Source organism: Zea mays, chromosome 2 (assembly GCF_902167145.1).
Source record: "Zea mays cultivar B73 chromosome 2, Zm-B73-REFERENCE-NAM-5.0, whole genome shotgun sequence".
Classification (NCBI taxonomy): domain Eukaryota; kingdom Viridiplantae; phylum Streptophyta; class Magnoliopsida; order Poales; family Poaceae; genus Zea; species Zea mays.
Window position 1 is genome coordinate 125,088,803 of NC_050097.1, and position 11,333 is coordinate 125,100,135.

An 11,333-nucleotide genomic window follows, 5' to 3' on the forward strand; every position below is an offset into this window, starting at 1 on the left:
TTTGTCAAAAGACTGAAATCTAGTGAAGCTAAGCTATATGCTCAAGCAGAGGCCCACAAAGCCGAAGTGCAAGAGCTAGAAAAGAAAGTTGCCGAAGCAACTAAAAATTTTAATGTGGAGCTAACGAAACATGAAATTTGTGAAATCGAACGATCAAGGGAACAAAGAAATATTGATGTGCTTCGTGCAACTAAATAAAGATGTTACAATATGGCTATGGAATATGCCAAGAATCTGAAGAGCAGCTTTTCAAAAGTTGGTGCATTCTCTTCAGAGCAAAAATTTATCCGTGGTGACCTGGATGGAGTTATCCAATGGATTAAAGGCGAAACTGAATCCTTCGAGGAGATTCTTAGTGACAGAGGGGATTTTTGTGCTTTCCCTGGTGCCCGTGGGGCCGTGTCCATCTTGGAGAAGGTTGGTTGTGATCATGCCAAGTCTGTAGCTCAGCCAAATTTTGCCTTCTCAACTGACGATGTTAGAAACCCTTCAGCCGAAGCTACTACCTTGGGTGGGAAATTTTATTCCGAAATATGGCTGAAGGGTGGCCGAGAAATTGCGGATGAAGCAATTAGAAAGAATGAAAAAGAGTCTCATGATGCCTTAGAAGAGGCTAAAAGAGTTGAAGAAGCTGCTGAGCGGGCTAGATTTATAAGTATACCCTTCATAACTCAGCTTAATAAATTTTTGTAGCTTCGGTACTGATAGATATTTGTGTTTTAATGCAGCTGATCTATCTCCCCTCTAGAGCCATATGATCCTAAAACTGATCCATCTGTAAAGGAGGTGCTCTTTATGGTTAAGATTGCTAATGAGGCTATTGATGAAGCTGTCGACAAGCTGTTGAAAGAACCTTCCGACAAAGTCCTGAAAGAAGACTGAAGTTGTGTATTTTTTATAGTTTAGTGTCCTTGTACGTAGCTTTAGTTTTTGTAAGAAACAATTATTAACACTTGCATGTATGTTGATGTAATATATTTCTTTGTGATGCGTGAAACCTTCGTACATACCGTTTTGAGCCGGCGGCGAAAAAACACCTTCCCTTCTTTTCATGCTTCAGAAAGAAATCCCCCTTCTTTGTCGAAGCAACTGTGTAATTCTTGCCATGAACGTTGCATAAGAATACCATCGTTGAAAACATAAACTTCGTATGACAGTACCTCTGTCACAAGTATGGATCATTGATGAGGACATCACTTCTATACATACAATGAATGGACCGATAACACGATCGCGTGCACGACAGCTAAATCTCCAGGTATGTTCCACCCTAGTCAGTTGTGTTTCAGAGCTTACGCTTAGGGCCATGGATGTTTTGATGATTAGGAACCTTGGAGAGAACCAGCAAGGACTTGGGAAAGGCCAAGGTGTTGTGGAGGAGCAGCAAGGGCGCCCACAACAGGAAGCAGATCAAGTCCGACTCAGCTGCGACTCCATCGCGGGGTCCAGGACCAGTCTTCACTAAAATGGACGCCCAAGATGCATCCGAACTCTGATTGCGATGAATTTTATATGGTTGGAAAGATAAAGAGATTATCTAACCAACCCAACTGGTTCCACCTTAAAATTCATCCGGAGTCAACGGAAATCGTCGAAACAATTCAGAGTTCAGATTCTGTTTTGGTGCTGCGACACCGTCTGTTGGGCCATTGGTCCGTTTATCGCGTCGGAGCCCATTAGGGGCGAGTCTAGGGGTCACGCACGCCCTAATATTCTATTTAATCAGCAGCCGCCACCACATTAGGTTTGAGGTTTTGCTTTGATCAATTCTGTCATCGAACAGTGTCGCCGTCATCGGTTTGTGAGACCCCATCCCGTAATCAATACAATTTTGGTTGCGTTTCTTTCCTGTTCTTGCTTGTGTTCTTTATTGCGCTATGCCTTCATGGCAAGGTCATTCGTGTGACACAGGTGATAACCAACGGAGCCATGGTGTAGTGATTGCAAGGAACCGTTCGCTCGGAGCCTTGGATCATCAACGTCGAGATCTCCACTCAATCAAATTATCGCATCTCACGGAAGATCGGGCCACGTCTACTATCTGTTGGGGACTTGTTCTCAAATGCTTTGAATTAAGAACAAGGCAACATAAAATGTTAAATGTTAATGCCCTTCGTCCGCTGAAGCATTATCTCCCCAAGGATTTAATGAACTTCGGACGAAGATCACGAGTAGAATATCACGAAGGTTACACCTTCGTGATTAAACTTACAAAATAATACAACGTAATATAAAATGTGAAACATTAAAGATAAATACATCAGAAATAAATGACATCATTCGCTTATCTTATTATATGAATCTAAAATGTTAAAACATAATATTCAGGTACATTTATACCTTTGCCTTGACAAATAATAATTCCCGAGTGATGCGTTTGCAATTACAGGAATGCGTGAACAGTAAAGGAATATTGTTCACTATTTATAGGCACAGGACACAGCCTGTGAGGAATTACAATCATGCCCCTCATAAAAGTTTACAACAATGACTCAGACCCTTATGGACTAAAAGATCATTCTATCTTTAAGTCGGTTCGAACCTCCATCTTCGGATATGCTATAATACCGAAGCTTAATGAATGGTACCTTCAGCATCACGTACGAGCAGCTTCAGCCGAAGCTGTTTCTTTCCGCAGGACCTTTGGCGACGAAGCATGGTCCCAACAGTAGCCCCTTCGAGGTGCTAGATCGTTTTTCGTAACGAGCTTGATTCGTGAAAAAAGTCTCTTAGGCTTCAGGAAGCCGAAGGTCCGAAAAACACCTTCCCTGAGCTTGTTGTCGAGAAACGATACAGTTTCCGAGCGCGAAACGGTCCCACCATGTAGGTTCACTTTTTTGGTTTTTGTGGCCCACCGTGCAGTGGGTGCGAGCGACTATTTTCCCGGTGTAAAAATCCTGACTATTCACCTTCTTACCTGCAGCACTATATAAACAGACAGGTAGGTGTGAAGTTACCACAGCATTCATTCCTATTGCACTGTTTTGCTGCCAAAAATTTAACCATAGCCGAAGCTTGACTGTCGCATTCAAACGAAGCTCCAGTTTAGTCTCTGCTTCGTCAGAAAAAGAACTTCGGAAAAAAGGTTATTAATTTCCAAGGAATTTTTAAGAAATTCAAATCAAATGGCCAGAGTGCGCTCTACTGCTAGAGTTGAGCGCGATGGAGATGAGGCCGAAGCTGCTGAAACTGTTCCGATTTCTGAAGCGATGAGGCGCTCCGGGCTAGCTACAGCAGAGGACACACCTGCTGTCGAAGCAACACAAGCTGATGTTGAAGAAGTTGGTTCTGAGGATGAGTTCAGTTGCGGGGTACCAACGAAACCTAGTCATTTGGACTTTGGGAAGTCTACCATCTCTGAAGCTGACTTTCAAAAAATGGTGAAGATGGGCTACTTCAGCGAAGCAAAAAAGGAGCTGGTTCGTTTTGGCGGAGAGGAAACTACTCCGAAGCTGGAAAAGAATGAGGTAGTAGTGTTCAAAAGCTTCTTTAAAGCAGGATTAAGATTTCCTTTGATTGAGATGATTGCTGATGTTTTGAAGAAATTTGGGGTTTACCTTCATCAGTTGACCCCTAATGCCATTGTTAGATTAAGTGTTTATATTTGGGCCCTTCGTAGTCAAGGAGTGGAACCGTTCGGCGAAGGTTTCTGCTGAGTCCATGAACTACACTATCAGACTAAAGCCAGAGGAGATGGTCTTCATGAGAATTTTGGATGTTACAACTTTGCTTATCGCAAGACTACAAAGTTTCCAGTGATAAGCTACCGAAGCAAATGGCCAGCCGGATGGAAATCTGAGTGGTTTTATGTTAAAGTTGATAAAGATGAAGATAAATTGGTCCAGAGTCCACTGGAGCTATCCTTCGGAGAAACGAGGCCCCGATGCAACATGATAAGGGGGAGCCCGAGCCGAATTGCTGAATTTCGCGTGATTTCAGATCACATTGGCACTAGAGACTTGGTGCAGGAATTTCTGGCTTTTAAAGTGTTCCCAACAATGAGGGATTGGGAGATGCCGAAGCTGGTGGGAGAAAAGAAAAAGGGAGAACTTGTTCAATTGCCTTATTATTATAAGTTTAAGAAACACTTTAAAAATCCCAGCCAGGAGTGGTTAGACACAATCGAGATTATGTGCAACGATATCCTCGGAAATTATTCTAAGAAAGAAGATCAGTTGATGACAGCAGCCTTCGGCAGTCGCCCCAAACGAAGGTTGAATCGGGTGTTAGATGCCTTAAACTTTAACTATCCTGATTATGAGCAACTGGGCGGAGATGCCGAAGGCCCAAAGAGAAAAAGAATTGCCAGCGCCCTTGACAAAGAAAGCACCAAATTGGCCAAAAAGGAACAAGAAATTTCTAAAAAACTGAGCCCAGAGCCGAAAGTAACTGCTCCAAGGAAAAGAAAAGTTGTATCCCCAAAATCTGCATCTCCAAAACCAAAGACATTGGTCCGAGAGGAGGAAGCTCCTGCGACACCTTCTGCTGCCGAAGTAGAAGAGATTCTGAAGGTAATGACTGAACCTTTGCCTGTCAAGCTAAGTCCGCTGGCGCCAGAACTGACGAAGTTTTTTCAGAAGGACAAAGAAGCTTCGGCAGCACAAAGTCCTGCAAAGCCGAAAAAACGAAGAATTATCTAAGTGGCAGATGTGATTCATTAGACACCGCCACCGACATCGGTGTCAAAAAATGTTATTGCCGAGACCACCGGAGCCGAAGCCGCCGCAGCCGAAGCTACCGGAGCTGAAACCACTGAAGCTGAAACCACCGGAGCCGAAGCTACCAGAGCCGAAGCCACCGGAGCCGAAGCTGGGACCACCGAAGATTCTAACCTGGAAACCACACTTGATGTTATTGACAATATACTTCTGAAAATGGCTAAAGAAGCAGCTGTTGTGGCTGCTGTGAACACGGTTACTGAAAAAGGAAAAGAGCAGGTTGAAGACATTTTGGAGGAAGGAAATTTTAACTTTCAAGATTTACTTGGACAAGAGTTAACAGGCGGTGAAAAAGAAGAGCTGAAGAAATATGCCATATCCTGTGGATATAAACCAGGGTCTCTGCTATTTGGTGGGGTCAACGAAGGGAAGCTAAGATGCCTTCGGAATCGCACCGAGGCCAAAGTTGTTAGGACCTTCTCCAAAAGCGTTGGCCTGCCGAAGATAGAAGCGGACCTTTGCAGGTACCAGCGACAACATATCGTCGGTAGCTTGCTCTATGCTAATTTTAAGGTAAAAAATATTATTATTATTGTATTATTATTATTATTTAGGTCGTTTTCTGACGAAGGTTGTTTTGGCAGAGTATATTACTAAGTAAAGTGCTAAAAATGCAACAAGATCTTGAAGAGGAGAAAAACAAAGCTATCATCAAAGATTTGGAAGACAAAGTTGAAAATTACGAAGCTGCTCTGAAGAAGGACTTCGTCATTCAAGACCTTGAAATCATAGCTAAAGAACACGAAGCTGCCTTAGAAAAGAAAGACTTCGTTATTCGTTCTATGGAAAGCTCACTTGCCGAGGTCCAGGCCGAAAATGACAGGTTAAACAATGAATTACTCAAAAAGTCAGAAAAAATCTGAGCAGGAAAAGAACAACCTCGAAACAAGTCTCAAGACTGAGATCGAAAAGAATTCAAATCTGCAAAAGTCATTAAAGGAGCTTCAGGAGAAATGCCTAAATTTCGGTAGCCGATGCGTGCAACGGCTGAAGGATGTGTTTCACTCTATCAAAGCCAGCTCTGAAAAATTTACACCTTTAGCTGAAAACCTGCCCAGCACCTTGGAATACATTGAAGGCGAGGTTGATGCACTTGACGAAGTTATTGCTGGGCATGCTGACTTCTGCGCCCTGGTAGCTTCTCGAGGCACAGCTACCGCTTTTCTGAAGGCTGGTTGTACGCACGGAAAAATTGTAAATAGGCCAAACTTCAGCTTGTCAGCAGCAGATTTGGTTGATATCCCAAGCCTAGCCCGAAGCATCGGAAACAGATTTATGACCCAGATTTGGGTAAATGGCGGGCAAAAAATGGCTGGTGACGAAGCTCGGAGCCACCTTAAACCGGTGAGAAACTTATATCTGTTACTTTTACCTTCTCTTTGAAATTTGCACCTTTCTTATTCTGCTTTTTAATATGTGCAGGATGACGAAGCTGAAGAATGACGGGCTGAAGCTTAACAGTTGCTATAAAAGACTTTCCTGCAAAAAATTCTGGAGAAATCTTTGTAATATAATTGTGGAAGAAACTTATGTAAATTTGTACATACCTTGTAATATATCTTATCTCCTTTATTCGTGTACAATCTGCTTTGCTATGAACGAAACTTCACTTTTGAGCCGAAGGCGAAAAACACCTTCCCTTCTTTTTGTACACAACGAAGCATGAAAATTTCCTCTTTCTTCGAAGTTTTTTCTCATAGCCGAAGCATCTGTCTTTTGTGGTATGATGATGATGATTCTATATATGTCTAAATGAATGTTTATGAATGCAAATGTCATGATGTAATGTGTCGTGTAAATGAATATCGGAATATATTCCAAACCATAATCATAGCCTTCATTCCCTTGGGAATGACTCAAATCCTTTTGTCGTTTATTTTTCGGCTTCACCGTTTACTTTTCGATGTATCAGCGCTGACTTTTCACTGTAAGCCTCCCTTAGGAGCTTCTTCGCCTTTTACTTTCGGCGGAATCAGCGTTTATTTTTCGCTGTAAGCCTCCCTTAGGAGCTTCTTCGCCTTTTACTTTTGGCGGAATCAGCGTTTATTTTTCACTGTAAGCTCTGCATTCCCTTAGGAACGACTTTTGAGCTTCTCCCTGTTTTCTTTTCTTTTTCCTTTGCATTTACATTTGCATTTTTTGGGGGATATCACTCTTATAGAATTGAAATAAGGAAAAGAAAAATTACATGTTGTGGCCCCATTAAAAACCTTTCTCCCCCTTTGGAAAGGAAAAGGGTGCCACAAAAAAGAATAGAAAAAATTACATCAAGCTAAACATAATATCGCCGAAGCTCATCCGCATTCCACGATCTAGGAATATCGTTGCCGTCCATATCCTTCAATCTGTATGAACCGGGTCTTGACGAAGATACTACCAAAAAAGGTCCTTCCCACTTCAGCTGTAATTTGCCTACTGTCTTAGGGTTGGCCACTCTTCGAAGCACCAAGTGTCCTGGTTCAATCTTCTTTAGCTTAACCTTTCTATCACGCCATTTTATTGTTTCAGCTTGATATTTGTTGATGTTTTCCACAGCTTGAAGCCTGATCCCCTCTATAGCATCTTTTTCCACAGAGTAATCAGCTTCAGCTTCGCCTTCTGCCAAAGCTACTATTCTTATTGATCCTGCTTTGGCCTCTTCCGGAGTTATTGCTTCGTCACCAAACAATAGTTTGAATGGTGTAAAACTTGTTGATCTTGATACTGTTGTATTGTGGCTCCACACCACTTTGATTAATTCATCTGGCCACTTTCCCCTGGGCTGATTGAAGATTAACTTCATTATTCCTGTCATTATGATGCCATTAGCTCTTTCAACAAGTCCATTTGACTCCGGATGTCGAACTGATGCGAAATGGATCTTCGTGCCATTTGATCGCAAAATTCTCTGAAAGCTTCCGAATCAAACTGTGTCCCGTTATCCACAGTAATGGCCTTCGGCACTCCGAAGCGACAAACAATATTTTGCCAGAAAAACTTTTGAATAGTGACCGAAGTTATTGTGGCTAAAGGCTTTGCCTCAATCCAATTAGAAAAATATTCCACTGCCACTACAACATATCTTAAGTTGCCTTGTGCTGGTGGTAATGGACCTAACAAATCAAGGCCCCACCTTTGCAACGGCCAAGTGGGTTGTATTAATTGAGTTAAAGACGAAGGTTGTTTTTGATCTCTTGCACATTTCTGACAGCCTTCACACTTTTGGACTAATTCCGCTGCATCCGAAGTTGCCTTTGGCCAATAAAATCCTTGACGAAAAACTTTTCCAAGCAAAGGCCTAGATCCAATGTGAGATCCACATAGGCCTGCATGTATTTCCTTCATCAATTCTATACCTTCGGCTCTGGATAAACACTTGAGTAACGGATAACAGACCCCGCGCTTGTATAGTTCCCCTTCTATTATAACATATGGTCGAGCTCTTGCCTCTATCCTCCTGTTATAAGCTTCGTCATCTGAAAGAATGTTACCCTGGAGAAAAGAGATGATCTCAGTTCTCCAGTCCTCACTATAAACAGGGGATATATTGAGGACTGCTCTTTCAAGAAGCTCAACCGAAGGTGCTTTTATTGTTTCGAAAAATACTTCCGAAGGTAATGGCAGCCCCTGTGCTTCTGACTTAGCTAATAAATCAGCATATTCATTGTCTCCACGAGGAATATTTTTAATAGAAAACCCTTCGAAGGAAGCCTCAATCCTTCGGACCGTGTCTAAATATTTTACAAGCTTCGGATCTCTTGCTTTATAACTTTTGTCAATATGACCAGAAATTACCTGGAAATCAGTTTTAAGAACCGCCCTTCTGATTCCCATTGCCTTTAGCTTCCGAAGACCAAGTAGTAAAGCTTCGTACTCAGCAATGTTATTTGTGCAACTGAAATCAAGTCTTGTTGCATAACAAGTTTTAACTTTGGAAGGTGCAACCAACACAGCAGCTGCTCCTGCTTCGAAGGTTCCACAAGATCCATCGCAAAATACTGTCCAAACTTCAGCATCTTTATTCGTTTCTTCTTCCTGAGCCCCTGGCATCCAGTCAGCAATGAAGTCTGCCAATGCTTGAGATTGAATCGAAGATCTATGCACATAATCAATACAAAATTCATTGAGCTCCGCAGCCCATTTTCCAACCCTTCCAGTAGCTTCTCTATTTCTCATAATATCCTTCAACGGTTGTGAAGAAGGAACAACTATATTGTATGCCTGAAAATAGTGCCGAAGCTTCCTGGAGGCCATTAAAACAGCATACAACACCTTCTCCAACTCTGTATAATTTTTCTTTGATAAACTAAGAACTTCAGATACAAAGTATATTGGGGCTTGCTTTTTGACTTGGCCTTCAAGCTTCTCCTGGACGAGTGCTGCACTTACCGCTGAATGCGAAGCTGCCACATATAACAACAGAGGAGCCCCTGGCGTTGGTGGAGTTAGTGTTGTTAGGTCTATCAAATATTGCTTCAGCTCTTCGAAGGCTCTCTGCTGAACTGGTCCCCATTGAAAAACTTCGGCTAACTTCAGCACTTCAAAAAATGGTAAATTTCTCTCTGCTGATCTAGATATAAATCTGTTGAGAGATGCCAGTCTTCCTGTCAATCTTTGAGCCCCCTTCTTTGTACTTGGTGGTTCCATTCGAAGGATAGCTTCAATTTTATTTGGATTAGCTTCAATCCCTTTTGTTGAAACTAGACAGCCAAGAAATTTCCCTTTCTTCACTCCGAAGACACATTTTTCTGGATTCAACTTTAAACCGGCCTGTCTAAAATTAGCGAAGGTCTTCTGCAAATCAGCAATGTGATTATCTTGCTTCGTGCTTTTTACAATGATATCATCAACATAAGTTAGCACATTTCTGCCTATCTGAGAATGAAGAACCTTCGCTGTCATTCTACTGAAGCTTCCTCCAGCATTCTTGAGCCCCTCAGGCATCCAAAGGTAACAATATGTTCCACTAGGGGTTATGAAGCTGGTTTTTGGCTCATCCTCCTTCTTCATCCAAATTTGATGATAGCCTGAATAACAATCCAGCAGACTCATAAGCTCTGATGAAGCTGCTGCATCAACTAGAGAATCTATCCTGGGCAATGGAAACTCGTCCTTCGGACAGGCCTTGTTGAGATCAGTAAAATCAATACACATTCTCCATTTACCATTGGCCTTTTTTACCATAACAGTGTTAGCCAGCCATTCTGGGTATTTTACCTCTCTGATAACTCCAGCACTGAGGAGCCTTTTCACTTCATTCTGAGCACCTTCGGCCTTGTCATCAGACATCTTCCGAAGCCTCTGCTTTCTGGGTCTAAAGGATGGGTCAACATTGAGCGAATGTTCAATAACATCCCTGTTAACTCCGCAAAGATCATTAGCTGACCATGCAAAAACATCTTTGTTGTTGAACAGAAACCTTATCAAGGTTTTCTCCTGTTCTTCAGACAATTGGGATCCCAATAGCACCTTCTGCTCTGCTGTGTCCTCAAACAAAAGCATGGGCTTCGGCTGATCGGCCGAAGCAGCTTTCTCCCTTCTAAACTTGTACTGCTCACAACCTTCAGCTCCATCTATGTTATGGATTGCTTTTGAGTCTGTCCAGTTTCCTTCGGCCCTTCTGGCAGCTTCCTGACTTCCATGAATGGCAATAGGTCCTTGGTCCGAAGGTATCTTCATGCAAAGGTATGCTGGATGAAGAATTGCTTCGAAGGCATTGAGAGTACCGCGACCAATGATTGCATTGTAAGGGTATTCCATATCAACAATGTCGAACACAACTTGTTTAGTCCTTGTGTTATTGATAAATCTGAAAGTTACTGGCATTGTGATTTTTCCGAGTGCTACAATCTGCCTTCCTCCGAAACCACAAAGGGGATGTGTGGCATCATGGATCTTGTCGTCGGGCTCTTGCATCTGTCTGAAGGCCTTAGCAAATATGATATCAGCTGCACTGCCTGTATCAACCAAAACATTATGGACCAGAAATCCTTTGATCACACAAGAGATAACCATAACATCATTGTGTGGGTAATCCTTGAGCTGAAGATCCTCTTGAGAGAAGGTAATTGGAATGTGAGACCATCTTGACTTGATGAAGGGTCCTTGTACCCCTACATGTTGTACTCTTCTCTGCGCCTTCTTCTTCTGTTTCTTGTTATCGGGAGAATCAGCTTCGGAGCCGAAGCAGTTCCAGCTTGGTTCTTGAACGAAGCCATTGTCTCAGGAAAGTGGAAGTGAGTTCACCGGAGGTGGGCGCCAATGTTGGGGACTTGTTCTCAAATGCTTTGAATTAAGAACAAGGCAACATAAAATGTTAAATGTTAATGCCCTTCGTCCGCTGAAGCATTATCTCCCCAAGAATTTAATGAACTTCGGACGAAGATCACGAGTAGAATATCACGAAGGTTACACCTTCGTGATTAAACTTACAAAATAATACAACGTAATATAAAATGTGAAACATTAAAGATAAATACATCAGAAATAAATGACATCATTCGCTTATCTTATTATATGAATCTAAAATGTTAAAACATAATATTCAGGTACATTTATACCTTTGCCTTGACAAATAATAATTCCCGAGTGATGCGTTTGCAATTACAGGAATGTGTGAACAGTAAAGGAACACTG